The following is a 25,253-nucleotide window of genomic DNA, read 5'->3' as shown; positions in this document are numbered from 1 at the left end:
GAACCCTAAATGACATCCATGTAAGTGCCTACTGTCGAGGTCAGCAAGGTCAGTGTGTGGCTCGGCCCAGGCTATCCTATCTGAGGTCTCCTGAAGGGACAGCTGCCACCTTAAAGAAGGAGTGGCGTTCTGACTGGCGCCAACTGAGGTAGGGGCCCGCTGTCAGAGGCCATATGGGGGAGGGGCCCGCTGCGACATCTGGCTTGCCCCTTGCGACCCCTGGTGACCCCTAGGTGACATCCATGCGAGCGCTTGCCGTCAAGGTCAGCGTGTGGCACGGCCAAGGCTATCCTCCCCTGAGGCTCCTGAAGGGACAGCTGGCGCCTGAAGTAAGGAGTGGCCTTCTGACCGAAGTCACCTGAGGCAGGTGCCCGCCGTCAGAGGCCTTATGGGGCAGGGGCTAAAGGGACATTTTAAGTCCAGCCAGAAGGCAGAAGGTTTGGTCTGTGCTGTCCTGGGGCAGGACTTCCTCCTTAGTAGGGCTGCCACCTGGCTGTGTTTTTTGAACTACCTCGTCTGTACGTTTAATTCCAGGCTGGTAAAAATATTGAGAAAAGCTGTGAAATTCAGGTTCTAAGAAAGGAGGCAACCCCAATCTTATACACACTGCGCTGACACTTACAAAGGGTATTCCTGGTGCAGCAGGGAAATGTGCCCCCTGGAGACATCTTGCAGTCACTATGTGGACAAGCAAGAGCTCTGGAGCTCTCAGCTGATCACAGCAAGATGGAGTGCTTTCAGATGTTATTTGGAGTGAAAAAAAGAGCTGTGAGAAAGCTGTGTGATATTGTGAGAAAAGTCAATTAAAGAAGAACTAGTGGTAATGAAGCATTTGTAATTGAAAGGTTTCCTAATGTGTTTGAATCCATGAAAAGTGTAAAATGAAAGGTTTCCTATAAGAAATGTAAGTGTAAGGAACTTCGCGTTCCCTGACCGGGAATCGAACCCGGGCCGCGGCGGTGAGAGCGCCGAATCCTAACCACTAGACCACCAGGGAGCAGGCACAGGTCGTCCACCACCACCCAATATAGAAACAAGAACTGGTCAGCAGGCTACTCAGGATCCCATTTCCTATTACAGGAAAATTAAAGCAGACATGCAAGGACACACCATTTTCAGGCACAGCATGAAGAAAGAAATTGACTGCACCTCAAATGCACTCACAACTCTTCACACTTTACAGCTCTCCAAGACCTAGCACACCCTCATAAGACATCCCATCCTTCAGCAGTTATAGCACTTACACACTTAACTAGCAGGAAAATTCAGAAGTACAATTAAAGGGACGATCAGTGCTTCTTCTCAGAGCCCCGATAGGAGGGCAGCTCTTAGCTTTCCCAGGTCAACGCAGGCATCTCCAGCTCTACATGTGCAGGCTTTTACTTAAGGTGCTGGGACCTGCACTCCTCTTTTACAATGCTGTGTATAGAACTACGAGTCCCACAATGCAGTGTAACACATGACCTGCTGTCGATAGTCATGGAAGAACCTCGGAACTAGAAAAGCTCTGATGAGATTAGTGGGTGGGCACGTCCGGGTCACTGCTTGTTTTCCTTTCTCAGTGTGTCTGTAAATTATACAACTTTACACTTTATCTAAAGATAAAAGGTTTCACCTTCCTATAAAACAATTCCTCCTTCAGAGTGTGCCCCAACATTTCATTTACTTAGTGTGAGAAAACAAAATAGCTTAAATGCATTTTTTTTATCATGCAGTACTTTCCTTTTTATCTCATGAAAAATCCTTGATTCCACCTTTCCTTTTTCAAGGAAGTAGGCAGGAAGTTTAAATGAAAAGGGAGAAATGGTTGTGAAAAAGAGTCTTAGGTCCAAATTGTGGGTGCTAGATTTTGAAAGGTACTTGATGGCATGAATAAATGTTTCGATTTGGAGGAGGTGTGTGGATGAAAGAAAAATGGGCGTACTCTGTAGTATGAGTGTGAGATTGTAAACGGTATTTGAAGTAAATATTGATTGCTGGTGCTCTGAAAATGTAGGTTTAAGCCTTTAAAAGAAGAGGCAGTTTCTCAGTAGGGGAATTGAACCCCAGTCTCCCAGGTCCCAGGCAGGGACACTCTCCACTATACTAAGTAGGAAGAGATATTTTTGTGCGTGCTGATCAGCTCCTTCTTCTGTCCAACCCGCCCTCTCTGTGCCAAGCGTCTGAGTTTTTCCATTTCTCACTTCCATCCCACCCACACGGGGGGCAGAGCTGGCTTAAGGATGCTGCAACTGTTTCACTCGCACTGCTCGCTCACATGCACGGGGGCACCCACCTCAGGGGGGGGGGGGCGCTCTGCTTAGTCTCAACTTAACATTTAATACAACCTGCTGCAGAGTTCCTTCCCTTTACAGATTTCAGGCAACAATCAAAATGGCAACACAACTCTTCTCATTAATCTTCCTGCCAGAGAGAGCTCAGATTTTTGCCTGCTAGCAGCAGGGCCGGCTGTAGCCCTGGTGGCTGGAAGACAGTCTTTTTTGGCACCCCCCAACCCCCTTCACTCCATCACCACCTACTCGGATTCACTCACTGCCACCCGCCAAATGTGCCCCTCATCTATCCATAGCCCCTCTCACATAGATTAGATTTGTTTTAAAGAGCTGGATAGCTGCTTGACTATCCAGACAGCTGTCCACATTAGATATGGTTCTGTTCTTTGCGTCAGGCACATGAACCCTCTACGCTATTTTATATCTAGTCAAAGCTGCCTCTGGACAAAACCACCAACTCTCTCCCTAGCAGGAACGGTAATCACAAGAGGTATCTTGGCATTTTATTTGCTTTCTGTAGTTTGGACACACAAGGAACTTTCCAGCATGAGCTTTTAAATCGCAAGTTTCGTAAGTTATTGCTAAACACAGCGCCCCCCGAGGTCAGCAACTCCAATCCTGGTCAGCACCCGGTGCGGCCGCACTGCTCGCACCTCCCTAAACCCGGCCCTGAGTGGCAGTTTTGCATCGCCATGAAATTGTCATGCCGTTGAGGTCAGTGTGTGACGTGGCCAAGGCTATCCTATTTGAGGACTCCGGGAGAGACAGCTGCTCCCTTAATGAAGGAGTGGCCTTCTGACTGAAGTCACCTGAGGCAGGGGCCCACTGTCAGAGGCCTTATGGGGCAGGGATCCGCTGCAACTCCTGGCTTGCCCCATGCAACCCCTGGAGAACCCTAAATGACATCCATGTAAGTGCCTACTGTCGAGGTCAGCAAGGTCAGTGTGTGGCTCGGCCCAGGCTATCCTATCTGAGGTCTCCTGAAGTGACAGCTGCCACCTTAAAGAAGGAGTGGCGTTCTGACTGGCGCCAACTGAGGTAGGGGCCCGCTGTCAGAGGCCATATGGGGGAGGGGCCCGCTGCGACATCTGGCTTGCCCCTTGCGACCCCTGGTGACCCCTAGGTGACATCCATGCGAGCGCTTGCCGTCAAGGTCAGCGTGTGGCGCGGCCAAGGCTATCCTCCCCTGAGGCTCCTGAAGGGACAGCTGGCGCCTGAAGTAAGGAGTGGCCTTCTGACCGAAGTCACCTGAGGCAGGTGCCCGCCGTCAGAGGCCTTATGGGGCAGGGGCTAAAGGGACATTTTAAGTCCAGCCAGAAGGCAGAAGGTTTGGTCTGTGCTGTCCTGGGGCAGGACTTCCTCCTTAGTAGGGCTGCCACCTGGCTGTGTTTTTTGAACTACCTCGTCTGTACGTTTAATTCCAGGCTGGTAAAAATATTGAGAAAAGCTGTGAAATTCAGGTTCTAAGAAAGGAGGCAACCCCAATCTTATACACACTGCGCTGACACTTACAAAGGGTATTCCTGGTGCAGCAGGGAAATGTGCCCCCTGGAGACATCTTGCAGTCACTATGTGGACAAGCAAGAGCTCTGGAGCTCTCAGCTGATCACAGCAAGATGGAGTGCTTTCAGATGTTATTTGGAGTGAAAAAAAGAGCTGTGAGAAAGCTGTGTGATATTGTGAGAAAAGTCAATTAAAGAAGAACTAGTGGTAATGAAGCATTTGTAATTGAAAGGTTTCCTAATGTGTTTGAATCCATGAAAAGAGTAAAATGAAAGGTTTCCTATAAGAAATGTAAGTGTAGAAGTAAAAAGTGTAAGGAACTGCGCGTTCCCTGACCGGGAATCGAACCCGGGCCGCGGCGGTGAGAGCGCCGAATCCTAACCACTAGACCACCAGGGAGCAGGCACAGGTCGTCCACCACCACCCAATATAGAAACAAGAACTGCTCAGCAGGCTACTCAGGATCCCATTTCCTATTACAGGAAAATTAAAGCAGACATGCAAGGACACACCATTTTCAGGCACAGCATGAAGAAAGAAATTGACTGCACCTCAAATGCACTCACAACTCTTCACACTTTACAGCTCTCCAAGACCTAGCACACCCTCATAAGACATCCCATCCTTCAGCAGTAATAGCACTTACACACTTAACTAGCAGGAAAATTCAGAAGTACAATTAAAGGGACGATCAGTGCTTCTTCTCAGAGCCCCGATAGGAGGGCAGCTCTTAGCTTTCCCAGGTCAACGCAGGCATCTCCAGCTCTACATGTGCAGGCTTTTACTTAAGGTGCTGGGACCTTCACTCCTCTTTTACAATGCTGTGTATAGAACTACGAGTCCCACAATGCAGTGTAACACATGACCTGCTGTCGATAGTCATGGAAGAACCTCGGAACTAGAAAAGCTCTGATGAGATTAGTGGGTGGGCACGTCCGGGTCACTGCTTGTTTTCCTTTCTCAGTGTGTCTGTAAATTATACAACTTTACACTTTATCTAAAGATAAAAGGTTTCACCTTCCTATAAAACAATTCCTCCTTCAGAGTGTGCCCCAACATTTCATTTACTTAGTGTGAGAAAACAAAATAGCTTAAATGCATTTTTTTTATCATGCAGTACTTTCCTTTTTATCTCATGAAAAATCCTTGATTCCACCTTTCCTTTTTCAAGGAAGTAGGCACGAAGTTTAAGTGAAAAGGGAGAAATGGTTGTGAAAAAGAGTCTTAGGTCCAAATTGTGGGTGCTAGATTTTGAAAGGTACTTGATGGCATGAATAAATGTTTCGATTTGGAGGAGGTGTGTGGATGAAAGAAAAATGGGCGTACTCTGTAGTATGAGTGTGAGATTGTAAACGGTATTTGAAGTAAATATTGATTGCTGGTGCTCTGAAAATGTAGGTTTAAGCCTTTAAAAGAAGAGGCAGTTTCCAAGTGGGGGAATTGAACCCCAGTCTCCCAGGCAGGGACACGCTCCACTATACTAAGTAGGAAGAGATATTTTTGTGTGTGCTGAGCAGCTCCTTCTTCTGTCCAACCCGCCCTCTCTGTGCCAAGCGTCTGAGTTTTTCCATTTCTCACTTCCTTCCCACCCACACGGGGGGGCAGAGCTGGCTTAAGGATGCTGCAACTGTTGCACTCGCACTGCTCGCTCACATGCACGGGGGCACCCACCTCGGGGGGGGGGGGCGCTCTGCTTAGTCTCAACTTAACATTTAATACAACCTGCTGCAGAGTTCCTTCCCTTTACAGATTTCAGGCAACAATCAAAATGGCAACACAACTCTTCTCATTAATCTTCCTGCCAGAGAGAGCCCAGATTTTTGCCTGCTAGCAGCAGGGCCGGCTGTAGCCCTGGTGGCTGGAAGACAGTCTTTTTTGGCACCCCCCCAACCCCCTTCACTCCATCACCACCTACTCGTATTCACTCACTGCCACCTGCCAAATGTGCCCCTCATCTATCCATAGCCCCTCTCACATAGATTAGATTTGTTTTAAAGAGCTGGATAGCTGCTTGACTATCCAGACAGCTCTCCACATTAGATATGGTTCTGTTCTTTGCGTCAGGCACATGAACCCTCTACGCTATTTTATATCTAGTCAAAGCTGCCTCTGGACAAAACCACCAACTCTCTCCCTAGCAGGAACGGTAATCACAAGAGGTATCTTGGCATTTTATTTGCTTTCTGTAGTTTGGACACACAAGGAACTTTCCAGCATGAGCTTTTAAATCGCAAGTTTCGTAAGTTATTGCTAAACACAGCGCCCCCCGAGGTCAGCAACTCCAATCCTGGTCAGCACCCGGTGCGGCCGCACTGCTCGCACCTCCCTAAACCCGGCCCTGAGTGGCAGTTTTGCATCGCCATGAAATTGTCATGCCGTTGAGGTCAGTGTGTGACGTGGCCAAGGCTATCCTATTTGAGGACTCCGGGAGAGACAGCTGCTCCCTTAATGAAGGAGTGGCCTTCTGACTGAAGTCACCTGAGGCAGGGGCCCACTGTCAGAGGCCTTATGGGGCAGGGACCCGCTGCAACTCCTGGCTTGCCCCATGCAACCCCTGGAGAACCCTAAATGACATCCATGTAAGTGCCTACTGTCGAGGTCAGCAAGGTCAGTGTGTGGCTCGGCCCAGGCTATCCTATCTGAGGTCTCCTGAAGGGACAGCTGCCACCTTAAAGAAGGAGTGGCGTTCTGACTGGCGCCAACTGAGGTAGGGGCCCGCTGTCAGAGGCCATATGGGGGAGGGGCCCGCTGCGACATCTGGCTTGCCCCTTGCGACCCCTGGTGACCCCTAGGTGACATCCATGCGAGCGCTTGCCGTCAAGGTCAGCGTGTGGCACGGCCAAGGCTATCCTCCCCTGAGGCTCCTGAAGGGACAGCTGGCGCCTGAAGTAAGGAGTGGCCTTCTGACCGAAGTCACCTGAGGCAGGAGCCCGGCGTCAGAGGCCTTATGGGGCAGGGGCTAAAGGGACATTTTAAGTCCAGCCAGAAGGCAGAAGGTTTGGTCTGTGCTGTCCTGGGGCAGGACTTCCTCCTTAGTAGGGCTGCCACCTGGCTGTGTTTTTTGAACTACCTCGTCTGTACGTTTAATTCCAGGCTGGTAAAAATATTGAGAAAAGCTGTGAAATTCAGGTTCTAAGAAAGGAGGCAACCCCAATCTTATACACACTGCGCTGACACTTACAAAGGGTATTCCTGGTGCAGCAGGGAAATGTGCCCCCTGGAGACATCTTGCAGTCACTATGTGGACAAGCAAGAGCTCTGGAGCTCTGGAGCTCTCAGCTGATCACAGCAAGATGGAGTGCTTTCAGATGTTATTTGGAGTGAAAAAAAGAGCTGTGAGAAAGCTGTGTGATATTGTGAGAAAAGTCAATTAAAGAAGAACTAGTGGTAATGAAGCATTTGTAATTGAAAGGTTTCCTAATGTGTTTGAATCCATGAAAAGTGTAAAATGAAAGGTTTCCTATAAGAAATGTAAGTGTAGAAGTAAAAAGTGTAAGGAACTTCGCGTTCCCTGACCGGGAATCGAACCCGGGCCGCGGCGGTGAGAGCGCCGAATCCTAACCACTAGACCACCAGGGAGCAGGCACAGGTCGTCCACCACCACCCAATATAGAAACAAAAACTGGTCAGCAGGCTACTCAGGATCTCTTTTCCTATTACAGGAAAATTAAAGCAGACATGCAAGGACACACCATTTTCAGGCACAGCATGAAGAAAGAAATTGACTGCACCTCAAATGCACTCACAACTCTTCACACTTTACAGCTCTCCAAGACCTAGCACACCCTCATAAGACATCCCATCCTTCAGCAGTAATAGCACTTACACACTTAACTAGCAGGAAAATTCAGAAGTACAATTAAAGGGACGATCAGTGCTTCTTCTCAGAGCCCCGATAGGAGGGCAGCTCTTAGCTTTCCCAGGTCAACGCAGGCATCTCCAGCTCTACATGTGCAGGCTTTTACTTAAGGTGCTGGGACCTGCACTCCTCTTTTACAATGCTGTGTATAGAACTACGAGTCCCACAATGCAGTGTAACACATGACCTGCTGTCGATAGTCATGGAAGAACCTCAGAACTAGAAAAGCTCTGATGAGATTAGTGGGTGGGCACGTCCGGGTCACTGCTTGTTTTCCTTTCTCAGTGTGTCTGTAAATTATACAACTTTACACTTTATCTAAAGATAAAAGGTTTCACCTTCCTATAAAACAATTCCTCCTTCAGAGTGTGCCCCAACATTTCATTTACTTAGTGTGAGAAAACAAAATAGCTTAAATGCATTTTTTTTATCATGCAGTACTTTCCTTTTTATCTCATGAAAAATCCTTGATTCCACCTTTCCTTTTTCAAGGAAGTAGGCAGGAAGTTTAAATGAAAAGGGAGAAATGGTTGTGAAAAAGAGTCTTAGGTCCAAATTGTGGGTGCTAGATTTTGAAAGGTACTTGATGGCATGAATAAATGTTTCGATTTGGAGAAGGTGTGTGGATGAAAGAAAAATGGGCGTACTCTGTAGTATGAGTGTGAGATTGTAAACGGTATTTGAAGTAAATATTGATTGCTGGTGCTCTGAAAATGTAGGTTTAAGCCTTTAAAAGAAGAGGCAGTTTCCAAGTGGGGGAATTGAACCCCAGTCTCCCAGGCAGGGACACTCTCCACTATACTAAGTAGGAAGAGATATTTTTGTGTGTGCTGAGCAGCTCCTTCTTCTGTCCAACCCGCCCTCTCTGTGCCAAGCGTCTGAGTTTTTCCATTTCTCACTTCCTTCCCACCCACACGGGGGGGCAGAGCTGGCTTAAGGATGCTGCAACTGTTGCACTCGCACTGCTCGCTCACATGCACGGGGGCACCCACCTCAGGGGGGGGGGGGGGGCGCTCTGCTTAGTCTCAACTTAACATTTAATACAACCTGCTGCAGAGTTCCTTCCCTTTACAGATTTCAGGCAACAATCAAAATGGCAACACAACTCTTCTCATTAATCTTCCTGCCAGAGAGAGCCCAGATTTTTGCCTGCTAGCAGCAGGGCCGGCTGTAGCCCTGGTGGCTGGAAGACAGTCTTTTTTGGCACCCCCCCAACCCCCTTCACTCCATCACCACCTACTCGGATTCACTCACTGCCACCTGCCAAATGTGCCCCTCATCTATCCATAGCCCCTCTCACATAGATTAGATTTGTTTTAAAGAGCTGGATAGCTGCTTGACTATCCAGACAGCTCTCCACATTAGATATGGTTCTGTTCTTTGCGTCAGGCACATGAACCCTCTACGCTATTTTATATCTAGTCAAAGCTGCCTCTGGACAAAACCACCAACTCTCTCCCTAGCAGGAACGGTAATCACAAGAGGTATCTTGGCATTTTATTTGCTTTCTGTAGTTTGGACACACAAGGAACTTTCCAGCATGAGCTTTTAAATCGCAAGTTTCGTAAGTTATTGCTAAACACAGCGCCCCCCGAGGTCAGCAACTCCAATCCTGGTCAGCACCCGGTGCGGCCGCACTGCTCGCACCTCCCTAAACCCGGCCCTGAGTGGCAGTTTTGCATCGCCATGAAATTGTCATGCCGTTGAGGTCAGTGTGTGACGTGGCCAAGGCTATCCTATTTGAGGACTCCGGGAGAGACAGCTGCTCCCTTAATGAAGGAGTGGCCTTCTGACTGAAGTCACCTGAGGCAGGGGCCCACTGTCAGAGGCCTTATGGGGCAGGGACCCGCTGCAACTCCTGGCTTGCCCCATGCAACCCCTGGAGAACCCTAAATGACATCCATGTAAGTGCCTACTGTCGAGGTCAGCAAGGTCAGTGTGTGGCTCGGCCCAGGCTATCCTATCTGAGGTCTCCTGAAGGGACAGCTGCCACCTTAAAGAAGGAGTGGCGTTCTGACTGGCGCCAACTGAGGTAGGGGCCCGCTGTCAGAGGCCATATGGGGGAGGGGCCCGCTGCGACATCTGGCTTGCCCCTTGCGACCCCTGGTGACCCCTAGGTGACATCCATGCGAGCGCTTGCCGTCAAGGTCAGCGTGTGGCACGGCCAAGGCTATCCTCCCCTGAGGCTCCTGAAGGGACAGCTGGCGCCTGAAGTAAGGAGTGGCCTTCTGACCGAAGTCACCTGAGGCAGGTGCCCGCCGTCAGAGGCCTTATGGGGCAGGGGCTAAAGGGACATTTTAAGTCCAGCCAGAAGGCAGAAGGTTTGGTCTGTGCTGTCCTGGGGCAGGACTTCCTCCTTAGTAGGGCTGCCACCTGGCTGTGTTTTTTGAACTACCTCGTCTGTACGTTTAATTCCAGGCTGGTAAAAATATTGAGAAAAGCTGTGAAATTCAGGTTCTAAGAAAGGAGGCAACCCCAATCTTATACACACTGCGCTGACACTTACAAAGGGTATTCCTGGTGCAGCAGGGAAATGTGCCCCCTGGAGACATCTTGCAGTCACTATGTGGACAAGCAAGAGCTCTGGAGCTCTGGAGCTCTCAGCTGATCACAGCAAGATGGAGTGCTTTCAGATGTTATTTGGAGTGAAAAAAAGAGCTGTGAGAAAGCTGTGTGATATTGTGAGAAAAGTCAATTAAAGAAGAACTAGTGGTAATGAAGCATTTGTAATTGAAAGGTTTCCTAATGTGTTTGAATCCATGAAAAGTGTAAAATGAAAGGTTTCCTATAAGAAATGTAAGTGTAGAAGTAAAAAGTGTAAGGAACTTCGCGTTCCCTGACCGGGAATCGAACCCGGGCCGCGGCGGTGAGAGCGCCGAATCCTAACCACTAGACCACCAGGGAGCAGGCACAGGTCGTCCACCACCACCCAATATAGAAACAAGAACTGGTCAGCAGGCTACTCAGGATCCCATTTCCTATTACAGGAAAATTAAAGCAGACATGCAAGGACACACCATTTTCAGGCACAGCATGAAGAAAGAAATTGACTGCACCTCAAATGCACTCACAACTCTTCACACTTTACAGCTCTCCAAGACCTAGCACACCCTCATAAGACATCCCATCCTTCAGCAGTAATAGCACTTACACACTTAACTAGCAGGAAAATTCAGAAGTACAATTAAAGGGACGATCAGTGCTTCTTCTCAGAGCCCCGATAGGAGGGCAGCTCTTAGCTTTCCCAGGTCAACGCAGGCATCTCCAGCTCTACATGTGCAGGCTTTTACTTAAGGTGCTGGGACCTGCACTCCTCTTTTACAATGCTGTGTATAGAACTACGAGTCCCACAATGCAGTGTAACACATGACCTGCTGTCGATAGTCATGGAAGAACCTCGGAACTAGAAAAGCTCTGATGAGATTAGTGGGTGGGCACGTCCGGGTCAATGCTTGTTTTCCTTTCTCAGTGTGTCTGTAAATTATACAACTTTACACTTTATCTAAAGATAAAAGGTTTCACCTTCCTATAAAACAATTCCTCCTTCAGAGTGTGCCCCAACATTTCATTTACTTAGTGTGAGAAAACAAAATAGCTTAAATGCATTTTTTTTATCATGCAGTACTTTCCTTTTTATCTCATGAAAAATCCTTGATTCCACCTTTCCTTTTTCAAGGAAGTAGGCACGAAGTTTAAATGAAAAGGGAGAAATGGTTGTGAAAAAGAGTCTTAGGTCCAAATTGTGGGTGCTAGATTTTGAAAGGTACTTGATGGCATGAATAAATGTTTCGATTTGGAGGAGGTGTGTGGATGAAAGAAAAATGGGCGTACTCTGTAGTATGAGTGTGAGATTGTAAACGGTATTTGAAGTAAATATTGATTGCTGGTGCTCTGAAAATGTAGGTTTAAGCCTTTAAAAGAAGAGGCAGTTTCCAAGTGGGGGAATTGAACCCGAGTCTCCCAGGAAGGGACACTCTCCACTATACTAAGTAGGAAGAGAAATTTTTGTGTGTGCTGAGCAGCTCCTTCTTCTGTCCAACCCGCCCTCTCTGTGCCAAGCGTCTGAGTTTTTCCATTTCTCACTTCCTTCCCACCCACACGGGGGGGCAGAGCTGGCTTAAGGATGCTGCAACTGTTGCACTCGCACTGCTCGCTCACATGCACGGGGGCACCCACCTCAGGGGGGGGGGGGGGCGCTCTGCTTAGTCTCAACTTAACATTTAATACAACCTGCTGCAGAGTTCCTTCCCTTTACAGATTTCAGGCAACAATCAAAATGGCAACACAACTCTTCTCATTAATCTTCCTGCCAGAGAGAGCCCAGATTTTTGCCTGCTAGCAGCAGGGCCGGCTGTAGCCCTGGTGGCTGGAAGACAGTCTTTTTTGGCACCCCCCCAACCCCCTTCACTCCATCACCACCTACTCGGATTCACTCACTGCCACCTGCCAAATGTGCCCCTCATCTATCCATAGCCCCTCTCACATAGATTAGATTTGTTTTAAAGAGCTGGATAGCTGCTTGACTATCCAGACAGCTCTCCACATTAGATATGGTTCTGTTCTTTGCGTCAGGCACATGAACCCTCTACGCTATTTTATATCTAGTCAAAGCTGCCTCTGGACAAAACCACCAACTCTCTCCCTAGCAGGAACGGTAATCACAAGAGGTATCTTGGCATTTTATTTGCTTTCTGTAGTTTGGACACACAAGGAACTTTCCAGCATGAGCTTTTAAATCGCAAGTTTCGTAAGTTATTGCTAAACACAGCGCCCCCCGAGGTCAGCAACTCCAATCCTGGTCAGCACCCGGTGCGGCCGCACTGCTCGCACCTCCCTAAACCCGGCCCTGAGTGGCAGTTTTGCATCGCCATGAAATTGTCATGCCGTTGAGGTCAGTGTGTGACGTGGCCAAGGCTATCCTATTTGAGGACTCCGGGAGAGACAGCTGCTCCCTTAATGAAGGAGTGGCCTTCTGACTGAAGTCACCTGAGGCAGGGGCCCACTGTCAGAGGCCTTATGGGGCAGGGACCCGCTGCAACTCCTGGCTTGCCCCATGCAACCCCTGGAGAACCCTAAATGACATCCATGTAAGTGCCTACTGTCGAGGTCAGCAAGGTCAGTGTGTGGCTCGGCCCAGGCTATCCTATCTGAGGTCTCCTGAAGGGACAGCTGCCACCTTAAAGAAGGAGTGGCGTTCTGACTGGCGCCAACTGAGGTAGGGGCCCGCTGTCAGAGGCCATATGGGGGAGGGGCCCGCTGCGACATCTGGCTTGCCCCTTGCGACCCCTGGTGACCCCTAGGTGACATCCATGCGAGCGCTTGCCGTCAAGGTCAGCGTGTGGCACGGCCAAGGCTATCCTCCCCTGAGGCTCCTGAAGGGACAGCTGGCGCCTGAAGTAAGGAGTGGCCTTCTGACCGAAGTCACCTGAGGCAGGTGCCCGCCGTCAGAGGCCTTATGGGGCAGGGGCTAAAGGGACATTTTAAGTCCAGCCAGAAGGCAGAAGGTTTGGTCTGTGCTGTCCTGGGGCAGGACTTCCTCCTTAGTAGGGCTGCCACCTGGCTGTGTTTTTTGAACTACCTCGTCTGTACGTTTAATTCCAGGCTGGTAAAAATATTGAGAAAAGCTGTGAAATTCAGGTTCTAAGAAAGGAGGCAACCCCAATCTTATACACACTGCGCTGACACTTACAAAGGGTATTCCTGGTGCAGCAGGGAAATGTGCCCCCTGGAGACATCTTGCAGTCACTATGTGGACAAGCAAGAGCTCTGGAGCTCTCAGCTGATCACAGCAAGATGGAGTGCTTTCAGATGTTATTTGGAGTGAAAAAAAGAGCTGTGAGAAAGCTGTGTGATATTGTGAGAAAAGTCAATTAAAGAAGAACTAGTGGTAATGAAGCATTTGTAATTGAAAGGTTTCCTAATGTGTTTGAATCCATGAAAAGTGTAAAATGAAAGGTTTCCTATAAGAAATGTAAGTGTAGAAGTAAAAAGTGTAAGGAACTGCGCGTTCCCTGACCGGGAATCGAACCCGGGCCGCGGCGGTGAGAGCGCCGAATCCTAACCACTAGACCACCAGGGAGCAGGCACAGGTCGTCCACCACCACCCAATATAGAAACAAGAACTGCTCAGCAGGCTACTCAGGATCCCATTTCCTATTACAGGAAAATTAAAGCAGACATGCAAGGACACACCATTTTCAGGCACAGCATGAAGAAAGAAATTGACTGCACCTCAAATGCACTCACAACTCTTCACACTTTACAGCTCTCCAAGACCTAGCACACCCTCATAAGACATCCCATCCTTCAGCAGTAATAGCACTTACACACTTAACTAGCAGGAAAATTCAGAAGTACAATTAAAGGGACGATCAGTGCTTCTTCTCAGAGCCCCGATAGGAGGGCAGCTCTTAGCTTTCCCAGGTCAACGCAGGCATCTCCAGCTCTACATGTGCAGGCTTTTACTTAAGGTGCTGGGACCTTCACTCCTCTTTTACAATGCTGTGTATAGAACTACGAGTCCCACAATGCAGTGTAACACATGACCTGCTGTCGATAGTCATGGAAGAACCTCGGAACTAGAAAAGCTCTGATGAGATTAGTGGGTGGGCACGTCCGGGTCACTGCTTGTTTTCCTTTCTCAGTGTGTCTGTAAATTATACAACTTTACACTTTATCTAAAGATAAAAGGTTTCACCTTCCTATAAAACAATTCCTCCTTCAGAGTGTGCCCCAACATTTCATTTACTTAGTGTGAGAAAACAAAATAGCTTAAATGCATTTTTTTTATCATGCAGTACTTTCCTTTTTATCTCATGAAAAATCCTTGATTCCACCTTTCCTTTTTCAAGGAAGTAGGCACGAAGTTTAAGTGAAAAGGGAGAAATGGTTGTGAAAAAGAGTCTTAGGTCCAAATTGTGGGTGCTAGATTTTGAAAGGTACTTGATGGCATGAATAAATGTTTCGATTTGGAGGAGGTGTGTGGATGAAAGAAAAATGGGCGTACTCTGTAGTATGAGTGTGAGATTGTAAACGGTATTTGAAGTAAATATTGATTGCTGGTGCTCTGAAAATGTAGGTTTAAGCCTTTAAAAGAAGAGGCAGTTTCCAAGTGGGGGAATTGAACCCCAGTCTCCCAGGCAGGGACACGCTCCACTATACTAAGTAGGAAGAGATATTTTTGTGTGTGCTGAGCAGCTCCTTCTTCTGTCCAACCCGCCCTCTCTGTGCCAAGCGTCTGAGTTTTTCCATTTCTCACTTCCTTCCCACCCACACGGGGGGGCAGAGCTGGCTTAAGGATGCTGCAACTGTTGCACTCGCACTGCTCGCTCACATGCACGGGGGCACCCACCTCAGGGGGGGGGGGGGCGCTCTGCTTAGTCTCAACTTAACATTTAATACAACCTGCTGCAGAGTTCCTTCCCTTTACAGATTTCAGGCAACAATCAAAATGGCAACACAACTCTTCTCATTAATCTTCCTGCCAGAGAGAGCCCAGATTTTTGCCTGCTAGCAGCAGGGCCGGCTGTAGCCCTGGTGGCTGGAAGACAGTCTTTTTTGGCACCCCCCCAACCCCCTTCACTCCATCACCACCTACTCGGATTCACTCACTGCCACCTGCCAAATGTGCCCCTCATCTATCCATAGCCCCTCTCACATAGATTAGATTTGTTTTAAAGAGCTGGATAGCTGCTTGACTATCCAGACAGCTCTCCACATTAGATATGGTTCTGTTCTTTGCGTCAGGCACATGAACCCTCTACGCTATTTTATATCTAGTCAAAGCTGCCTCTGGACAAAACCACCAACTCTCTCCCTAGCAGGAACGGTAATCACAAGAGGTATCTTGGCATTTTATTTGCTTTCTGTAGTTTGGACACACAAGGAACTTTCCAGCATGAGCTTTTAAATCGCAAGTTTCGTAAGTTATTGCTAAACACAGCGCCCCCCGAGGTCAGCAACTCCAATCCTGGTCAGCACCCGGTGCGGCCGCACTGCTCGCACCTCCCTAAACCCGGCCCTGAGTGGCAGTTTTGCATCGCCATGAAATTGTCATGCCGTTGAGGTCAGTGTGTGACGTGGCCAAGGCTATCCTATTTGAGGACTCCGGGAGAGACAGCTGCTCCCTTAATGAAGGAGTGGCCTTCTGACTGAAGTCACCTGAGGCAGGGGCCCACTGTCAGAGGCCTTATGGGGCAGGGACCCGCTGCAACTCCTGGCTTGCCCCATGCAACCCCTGGAGAACCCTAAATGACATCCATGTAAGTGCCTACTGTCGAGGTCAGCAAGGTCAGTGTGTGGCTCGGCCCAGGCTATCCTATCTGAGGTCTCCTGAAGGGACAGCTGCCACCTTAAAGAAGGAGTGGCGTTCTGACTGGCGCCAACTGAGGTAGGGGCCCGCTGTCAGAGGCCATATGGGGGAGGGGCCCGCTGCGACATCTGGCTTGCCCCTTGCGACCCCTGGTGACCCCTAGGTGACATCCATGCGAGCGCTTGCCGTCAAGGTCAGCGTGTGGCACGGCCAAGGCTATCCTCCCCTGAGGCTCCTGAAGGGACAGCTGGCGCCTGAAGTAAGGAGTGGCCTTCTGACCGAAGTCACCTGAGGCAGGTGCCCGCCGTCAGAGGCCTTATGGGGCAGGGGCTAAAGGGACATTTTAAGTCCAGCCAGAAGGCAGAAGGTTTGGTCTGTGCTGTCCTGGGGCAGGACTTCCTCCTTAGTAGGGCTGCCACCTGGCTGTGTTTTTTGAACTACCTCGTCTGTACGTTTAATTCCAGGCTGGTAAAAATATTGAGAAAAGCTGTGAAATTCAGGTTCTAAGAAAGGAGGCAACCCCAATCTTATACACACTGCGCTGACACTTACAAAGGGTATTCCTGGTGCAGCAGGGAAATGTGCCCCCTGGAGACATCTTGCAGTCACTATGTGGACAAGCAAGAGCTCTGGAGCTCTGGAGCTCTCAGCTGATCACAGCAAGATGGAGTGCTTTCAGATGTTATTTGGAGTGAAAAAAAGAGCTGTGAGAAAGCTGTGTGATATTGTGAGAAAAGTCAATTAAAGAAGAACTAGTGGTAATGAAGCATTTGTAATTGAAAGGTTTCCTAATGTGTTTGAATCCATGAAAAGTGTAAAATGAAAGGTTTCCTATAAGAAATGTAAGTGTAGAAGTAAAAAGTGTAAGGAACTTCGCGTTCCCTGACCGGGAATCGAACCCGGGCCGCGGCGGTGAGAGCGCCGAATCCTAACCACTAGACCACCAGGGAGCAGGCACAGGTCGTCCACCACCACCCAATATAGAAACAAAAACTGGTCAGCAGGCTACTCAGGATCCCATTTCCTATTACAGGAAAATTAAAGCAGACATGCAAGGACACACCATTTTCAGGCACAGCATGAAGAAAGAAATTGACTGCACCTCAAATGCACTCACAACTCTTCACACTTTACAGCTCTCCAAGACCTAGCACACCCTCATAAGACATCCCATCCTTCAGCAGTAATAGCACTTACACACTTAACTAGCAGGAAAATTCAGAAGTACAATTAAAGGGACGATCAGTGCTTCTTCTCAGAGCCCCGATAGGAGGGCAGCTCTTAGCTTTCCCAGGTCAACGCAGGCATCTCCAGCTCTACATGTGCAGGCTTTTACTTAAGGTGCTGGGACCTGCACTCCTCTTTTACAATGCTGTGTATAGAACTACGAGTCCCACAATGCAGTGTAACACATGACCTGCTGTCGATAGTCATGGAAGAACCTCGGAACTAGAAAAGCTCTGATGAGATTAGTGGGTGGGCACGTCCGGGTCAATGCTTGTTTTCCTTTCTCAGTGTGTCTGTAAATTATACAACTTTACACTTTATCTAAAGATAAAAGGTTTCACCTTCCTATAAAACAATTCCTCCTTCAGAGTGTGCCCCAACATTTCATTTACTTAGTGTGAGAAAACAAAATAGCTTAAATGCATTTTTTTTATCATGCAGTACTTTCCTTTTTATCTCATGAAAAATCCTTGATTCCACCTTTCCTTTTTCAAGGAAGTAGGCAGGAAGTTTAAATGAAAAGGGAGAAATGGTTGTGAAAAAGAGTCTTAGGTCCAAATTGTGGGTGCTAGATTTTGAAAGGTATTTGATGGCATGAATAAATGTTTCGATTTGGAGGAGGTGTGTGGATGAAAGAAAAATGGGCGTACTCTGTAGTATGAGTGTGAGATTGTAAACGGTATTTGAAGTAAATATTGATTGCTGGTGCTCTGAAAATGTAGGTTTAAGCCTTTAAAAGAAGAGGCAGTTTCCCAGTTGGGGAATTGAACCCCAGTCTCCCAGGTCCCAGGCAGGGACACTCTCCACTATACTAAGTAGGAAGAGATATTTTTGTGTGTGCTGAGCAGCTCCTTCTTCTGTCCAACCCGCCCTCTCTGTGCCAAGCGTCTGAGTTTTTCCATTTCTCACTTCCTTCCCACCCACACGGGGGGCAGAGCTGGCTTAAGGATGCTGCAACTGTTGCACTCGCACTGCTCGCTCACATGCACGGGGGCACCCACCTCAGGGGGGGGGGGGGGCGCTCTGCTTAGTCTCAACTTAACATTTAATACAACCTGCTGCAGAGTTCCTTCCCTTTACAGATTTCAGGCAACAATCAAAATGGCAACACAACTCTTCTCATTAATCTTCCTGCCAGAGAGAGCCCAGATTTTTGCCTGCTAGCAGCAGGGCCGGCTGTAGCCCTGGTGGCTGGAAGACAGTCTTTTTTGGCACCCCCCAACCCCCTTCACTCCATCACCACCTACTCGGATTCACTCACTGCCACCCGCCAAATGTGCCCCTCATCTATCCATAGCCCCTCTCACATAGATTAGATTTGTTTTAAAGAGCTGGATAGCTGCTTGACTATCCAGACAGCTCTCCACATTAGATATGGTTCTGTTCTTTGCGTCAGGCACATGAACCCTCTACGCTATTTTATATCTAGTCAAAGCTGCCTCTGGACAAAACCACCAACTCTCTCCCTAGCAGGAACTGTAATCACAAGAGGTATCTTGGCATTTTATTTGCTTTCTGTAGTTTGGACACACAAGGAACTTTCCAGCATGAGCTTTTAAATCGCAAGTTTCGTAAGTTATTGCTAAACACAGCGCCCCCCGAGGTCAGCAACTCCAATCCTGGTCAGCACCCGGTGCGGCCGCACTGCTCGCACCTCCCTAAACCCGGCCCTGAGTGGCAGTTTTGCATCGCCATGAAATTGTCATGCCGTTGAGGTCAGTGTGTGACGTGGCCAAGGCTATCCTATTTGAGGACTCCGGGAGAGACAGCTGCTCCCTTAATGAAGGAGTGGCCTTCTGACTGAAGTCACCTGAGGCAGGGGCCCACTGTCAGAGGCCTTATGGGGCAGGGACCCGCTGCAACTCCTGGGTTGCCCCATGCAACCCCTGGAGAACCCTAAATGACATCCATGTAAGTGCCTACTGTCGAGGTCAGCAAGGTCAGTGTGTGGCTCGGCCCAGGCTATCCTATCTGAGGTCTCCTGAAGGGACAGCTGCCACCTTAAAGAAGGAGTGGCGTTCTGACTGGCGCCAACTGAGGTAGGGGCCCGCTGTCAGAGGCCATATGGGGGAGGGGCCCGCTGCGACATCTGGCTTGCCCCTTGCGACCCCTGGTGACCCCTAGGTGACATCCATGCGAGCGCTTGCCGTCAAGGTCAGCGTGTGGCACGGCCAAGGCTATCCTCCCCTGAGGCTCCTGAAGGGACAGCTGGCGCCTGAAGTAAGGAGTGGCCTTCTGACCGAAGTCACCTGAGGCAGGTGCCCGCCGTCATTGGCCTTATGGGGCAGGGGCTAAAGGGACATTTTAAGTCCAGCCAGAAGGCAGAAGGGTTTGGTCTGTGCTGTCCTGGGGCAGGACTTCCTCCTTAGTAGGGCTGCCACCTGGCTGTGTTTTTTGAACTACCTCGTCTGTACGTTTAATTCCAGGCTGGTAAAAATATTGAGAAAAGCTGTGAAATTCAGGTTCTAAGAAAGGAGGCAACCCCAATCTTATACACACTGCGCTGACACTTACAAAGGGTATTCCTGGTGCAGCAGGGAAATGTGCCCCCTGGAGACATCTTGCAGTCACTATGTGGACAAGCAAGAGCTCTGGAGCTCTCAGCTGATCACAGCAAGATGGAGTGCTTTCAGATGTTATTTGGAGTGAAAAAAAGAGCTGTGAGAAAGCTGTGTGATATTGTGAGAAAAGTCAATTAAAGAAGAACTAGTGGTAATGAAGCATTTGTAATTGAAAGGTTTCCTAATGTGTTTGAATCCATGAAAAGTGTAAAATGAAAGGTTTCCTATAAGAAATGTAAGTGTAAGGAACTTCGCGTTCCCTGACCGGGAATCGAACCCGGGCCGCGGCGGTGAGAGCGCCGAATCCTAACCACTAGACCACCAGGGAGCAGGCACAGGTTGTCCACCACCACCCAATATAGAAACAAGAACTGGTCAGCAGGCTACTCAGGATCCCATTTCCTATTACAGGAAAATTAAAGCAGACATGCAAGGACACACCATTTTCAGGCACAGCATGAAGAAAGAAATTGACTGCACCTCAAATGCACTCACAACTCTTCACACTTTACAGCTCTCCAAGACCTAGCACACCCTCATAAGACATCCCATCCTTCAGCAGTTATAGCACTTACACACTTAACTAGCAGGAAAATTCAGAAGTACAATTAAAGGGACGATCAGTGCTTCTTCTCAGAGCCCCGATAGGAGGGCAGCTCTTAGCTTTCCCAGGTCAACGCAGGCATCTCCAGCTCTACATGTGCAGGCTTTTACTTAAGGTGCTGGGACCTGCACTCCTCTTTTACAATGCTGTGTATAGAACTACGAGTCCCACAATGCAGTGTAACACATGACCTGCTGTCGATAGTCATGGAAGAACCTCGGAACTAGAAAAGCTCTGATGAGATTAGTGGGTGGGCACGTCCGGGTCACTGCTTGTTTTCCTTTCTCAGTGTGTCTGTAAATTATACAACTTTACACTTTATCTAAAGATAAAAGGTTTCACCTTCCTATAAAACAATTCCTCCTTCAGAGTGTGCCCCAACATTTCATTTACTTAGTGTGAGAAAACAAAATAGCTTAAATGCATTTTTTTTATCATGCAGTACTTTCCTTTTTATCTCATGAAAAATCCTTGATTCCACCTTTCCTTTTTCAAGGAAGTAGGCAGGAAGTTTAAATGAAAAGGGAGAAATGGTTGTGAAAAAGAGTCTTAGGTCCAAATTGTGGGTGCTAGATTTTGAAAGGTACTTGATGGCATGAATAAATGTTTCGATTTGGAGGAGGTGTGTGGATGAAAGAAAAATGGGCGTACTCTGTAGTATGAGTGTGAGATTGTAAACGGTATTTGAAGTAAATATTGATTGCTGGTGCTCTGAAAATGTAGGTTTAAGCCTTTAAAAGAAGAGGCAGTTTCCCAGTTGGGGAATTGAACCCCAGTCTCCCAGGTCCCAGGCAGGGACACTCTCCACTATACTAAGTAGGAAGAGATATTTTTGTGTGTGCTGAGCAGCTCCTTCTTCTGTCCAACCCGCCCTCTCTGTGCCAAGCGTCTGAGTTTTTCCATTTCTCACTTCCTTCCCACCCACACGGGGGGGCAGAGCTGGCTTAAGGATGCTGCAACTGTTGCACTCGCACTGCTCGCTCACATGCACGGGGGCACCCACCTCAGGGGGGGGGGGGCGCTCTGCTTAGTCTCAACTTAACATTTAATACAACCTGCTGCAGAGTTCCTTCCCTTTACAGATTTCAGGCAACAATCAAAATGGCAACACAACTCTTCTCATTAATCTTCCTGCCAGAGAGAGCTCAGATTTTTGCCTGCTAGCAGCAGGGCCGGCTGTAGCCCTGGTGGCTGGAAGACAGTCTTTTTTGGCACCCCCCAACCCCCTTCACTCCATCACCACCTACTCGGATTCACTCACTGCCACCCGCCAAATGTGCCCCTCATCTATCCATAGCCCCTCTCACATAGATTAGATTTGTTTTAAAGAGCTGGATAGCTGCTTGACTATCCAGACAGCTGTCCACATTAGATATGGTTCTGTTCTTTGCGTCAGGCACATGAACCCTCTACGCTATTTTATATCTAGTCAAAGCTGCCTCTGGACAAAACCACCAACTCTCTCCCTAGCAGGAACGGTAATCACAAGAGGTATCTTGGCATTTTATTTGCTTTCTGTAGTTTGGACACACAAGGAACTTTCCAGCATGAGCTTTTAAATCGCAAGTTTCGTAAGTTATTGCTAAACACAGCGCCCCCCGAGGTCAGCAACTCCAATCCTGGTCAGCACCCGGTGCGGCCGCACTGCTCGCACCTCCCTAAACCCGGCCCTGAGTGGCAGTTTTGCATCGCCATGAAATTGTCATGCCGTTGAGGTCAGTGTGTGACGTGGCCAAGGCTATCCTATTTGAGGACTCCGGGAGAGACAGCTGCTCCCTTAATGAAGGAGTGGCCTTCTGACTGAAGTCACCTGAGGCAGGGGCCCACTGTCAGAGGCCTTATGGGGCAGGGACCCGCTGCAACTCCTGGCTTGCCCCATGCAACCCCTGAAGAACCCTAAATGACATCCATGTAAGTGCCTACTGTCGAGGTCAGCAAGGTCAGTGTGTGGCTCGGCCCAGGCTATCCTATCTGAGGTCTCCTGAAGTGACAGCTGCCACCTTAAAGAAGGAGTGGCGTTCTGACTGGCGCCAACTGAGGTAGGGGCCCGCTGTCAGAGGCCATATGGGGGAGGGGCCCGCTGCGACATCTGGCTTGCCCCTTGCGACCCCTGGTGACCCCTAGGTGACATCCATGCGAGCGCTTGCCGTCAAGGTCAGCGTGTGGCGCGGCCAAGGCTATCCTCCCCTGAGGCTCCTGAAGGGACAGCTGGCGCCTGAAGTAAGGAGTGGCCTTCTGACCGAAGTCACCTGAGGCAGGTGCCCGCCGTCAGAGGCCTTATGGGGCAGGGGCTAAAGGGACATTTTAAGTCCAGCCAGAAGGCAGAAGGTTTGGTCTGTGCTGTCCTGGGGCAGGACTTCCTCCTTAGTAGGGCTGCCACCTGGCTGTGTTTTTTGAACTACCTCGTCTGTACGTTTAATTCCAGGCTGGTAAAAATATTGAGAAAAGCTGTGAAATTCAGGTTCTAAGAAAGGAGGCAACCCCAATCTTATACACACTGCGCTGACACTTACAAAGGGTATTCCTGGTGCAGCAGGGAAATGTGCCCCCTGGAGACATCTTGCAGTCACTATGTGGACAAGCAAGAGCTCTGGAGCTCTGGAGCTCTCAGCTGATCACAGCAAGATGGAGTGCTTTCAGATGTTATTTGGAGTGAAAAAAAGAGCTGTGAGAAAGCTGTGTGATATTGTGAGAAAAGTCAATTAAAGAAGAACTAGTGGTAATGAAGCATTTGTAATTGAAAGGTTTCCTAATGTGTTTGAATCCATGAAAAGTGTAAAATGAAAGGTTTCCTATAAGAAATGTAAGTGTAGAAGTAAAAAGTGTAAGGAACTGCGCGTTCCCTGACCGGGAATCGAACCCGGGCCGCGGCGGTGAGAGCGCCGAATCCTAACCACTAGACCACCAGGGAGCAGGCACAGGTCGTCCACCACCACGCAATATAGAAACAAGAACTGGTCAGCAGGCTACTCAGGATCCCATTTCCTATTACAGGAAAATTAAAGCAGACATGCAAGGACACACCATTTTCAGGCACAGCATGAAGAAAGAAATTGACTGCACCTCAAATGCACTCACAACTCTTCACACTTTACAGCTCTCCAAGACCTAGCACACCCTCATAAGACATCCCATCCTTCAGCAGTAATAGCACTTACACACTTAACTAGCAGGAAAATTCAGAAGTACAATTAAAGGGACGATCAGTGCTTCTTCTCAGAGCCCCGATAGGAGGGCAGCTCTTAGCTTTCCCAGGACAACGCAGGCATCTCCAGCTCTATATGTGCAGGCTTTTACTTAAGGTGCTGGGACCTTCACTCCTCTTTTACAATGCTGTGTATAGAACTACGAGTCCCACAATGCAGTGTAACACATGACCTGCTGTCGATAGTCATGGAAGAACCTCGGAACTAGAAAAGCTCTGATGAGAGTAGTGGGTGGGCACGTCCGGGTCACTGCTTGTTTTCCTTTCTCAGTGTGTCTGTAAATTATACAACTTTACACTTTATCTAAAGATAAAAGGTTTCACCTTCCTATAAAACAATTCCTCCTTCAGAGTGTGCCCCAACATTTCATTTACTTAGTGTGAGAAAACAAAATAGCTTAAATGCATTTTTTTTATCATGCAGTACTTTCCTTTTTATCTCATGAAAAATCCTTGATTCCACCTTTCCTTTTTCAAGGAAGTAGGCACGAAGTTTAAATGAAAAGGGAGAAATGGTTGTGAAAAAGAGTCTTAGGTCCAAATTGTGGGTGCTAGATTTTGAAAGGTACTTGATGGCATGAATAAATGTTTCGATTTGGAGGAGGTGTGTGGATGAAAGAAAAATGGGCGTACTCTGTAGTATGAGTGTGAGATTGTAAACGGTATTTGAAGTAAATATTGATTGCTGGTGCTCTGAAAATGTAGGTTTAAGCCTTTAAAAGAAGAGGCAGTTTCCAAGTGGGGGAATTGAACCCCAGTCTCCCAGGCAGGGACACGCTCCACTATACTAAGTAGGAAGAGATATTTTTGTGTGTGCTGAGCAGCTCCTTCTTCTGTCCAACCCGCCCTCTCTGTGCCAAGCGTCTGAGTTTTTCCATTTCTCACTTCCTTCCCACCCACACGGGGGGGCAGAGCTGGCTTAAGGATGCTGCAACTGTTGCACTCGCACTGCTCGCTCACATGCACGGGGGCACCCACCTCAGGGGGGGGGGGGCGCTCTGCTTAGTCTCAACTTAACATTTAATACAACCTGCTGCAGAGTTCCTTCCCTTTACAGATTTCAGGCAACAATCAAAATGGCAACACAACTCTTCTCATTAATCTTCCTGCCAGAGAGAGCCCAGATTTTTGCCTGCTAGCAGCAGGGCCGGCTGTAGCCCTGGTGGCTGGAAGACAGTCTTTTTTGGCACCCCCCCAACCCCCTTCACTCCATCACCACCTACTCGGATTCACTCACTGCCACCTGCCAAATGTGCCCCTCATCTATCCATAGCCCCTCTCACATAGATTAGATTTGTTTTAAAGAGCTGGATAGCTGCTTGACTATCCAGACAGCTCTCCACATTAGATATGGTTCTGTTCTTTGCGTCAGGCACATGAACCCTCTACGCTATTTTATATCTAGTCAAAGCTGCCTCTGGACAAAACCACCAACTCTCTCCCTAGCAGGAACGGTAATCACAAGAGGTATCTTGGCATTTTATTTGCTTTCTGTAGTTTGGACACACAAGGAACTTTCCAGCATGAGCTTTTAAATCGCAAGTTTCGTAAGTTATTGCTAAACACAGCGCCCCCCGAGGTCAGCAACTCCAATCCTGGTCAGCACCCGGTGCGGCCGCACTGCTCGCACCTCCCTAAACCCGGCCCTGAGTGGCAGTTTTGCATCGCCATGAAATTGTCATGCCGTTGAGGTCAGTGTGTGACGTGGCC

General features: G+C 48.6%; 8 non-coding genes across 8 annotated transcripts; all 8 read right to left on the bottom strand.

Annotated features, from left to right (window-relative positions):
* Positions 1 to 925: 925 nt before the first annotated feature.
* Positions 926 to 997, bottom strand: TRNAE-CUC (transfer RNA glutamic acid (anticodon CUC)). The gene has a single exon. It is a non-coding gene; the product is annotated as a tRNA-Glu (tRNA).
* Positions 998 to 4,103: 3,106 nt separating this feature from the next.
* On the bottom strand, positions 4,104 to 4,175 carry TRNAE-CUC (transfer RNA glutamic acid (anticodon CUC)). Its single transcript has one exon. It is a non-coding gene; the product is annotated as a tRNA-Glu (tRNA).
* A 3,108-nt stretch (positions 4,176 to 7,283) lies between these two features.
* TRNAE-CUC (transfer RNA glutamic acid (anticodon CUC)) lies at positions 7,284 to 7,355 on the bottom strand. Its single transcript has one exon. It is a non-coding gene; the product is annotated as a tRNA-Glu (tRNA).
* Positions 7,356 to 10,467: 3,112 nt separating this feature from the next.
* Positions 10,468 to 10,539, bottom strand: TRNAE-CUC (transfer RNA glutamic acid (anticodon CUC)). The gene has a single exon. It is a non-coding gene; the product is annotated as a tRNA-Glu (tRNA).
* A 3,103-nt stretch (positions 10,540 to 13,642) lies between these two features.
* TRNAE-CUC (transfer RNA glutamic acid (anticodon CUC)) lies at positions 13,643 to 13,714 on the bottom strand. Its single transcript has one exon. It is a non-coding gene; the product is annotated as a tRNA-Glu (tRNA).
* A 3,110-nt stretch (positions 13,715 to 16,824) lies between these two features.
* TRNAE-CUC (transfer RNA glutamic acid (anticodon CUC)) lies at positions 16,825 to 16,896 on the bottom strand. The gene has a single exon. It is a non-coding gene; the product is annotated as a tRNA-Glu (tRNA).
* Positions 16,897 to 19,990: 3,094 nt separating this feature from the next.
* TRNAE-CUC (transfer RNA glutamic acid (anticodon CUC)) lies at positions 19,991 to 20,062 on the bottom strand. Its single transcript has one exon. It is a non-coding gene; the product is annotated as a tRNA-Glu (tRNA).
* A 3,115-nt stretch (positions 20,063 to 23,177) lies between these two features.
* TRNAE-CUC (transfer RNA glutamic acid (anticodon CUC)) lies at positions 23,178 to 23,249 on the bottom strand. The gene has a single exon. It is a non-coding gene; the product is annotated as a tRNA-Glu (tRNA).
* Positions 23,250 to 25,253: the final 2,004 nt, after the last annotated feature.

Source organism: Pleurodeles waltl, unplaced genomic scaffold (genome assembly GCF_031143425.1).
Source record: "Pleurodeles waltl isolate 20211129_DDA unplaced genomic scaffold, aPleWal1.hap1.20221129 scaffold_86, whole genome shotgun sequence".
Lineage (NCBI taxonomy): Eukaryota > Metazoa > Chordata > Amphibia > Caudata > Salamandridae > Pleurodeles > Pleurodeles waltl.
The sequence above is the reverse complement of the archived record's forward strand: the minus strand, read 5'-3'. Positions and strand labels throughout refer to the sequence as shown.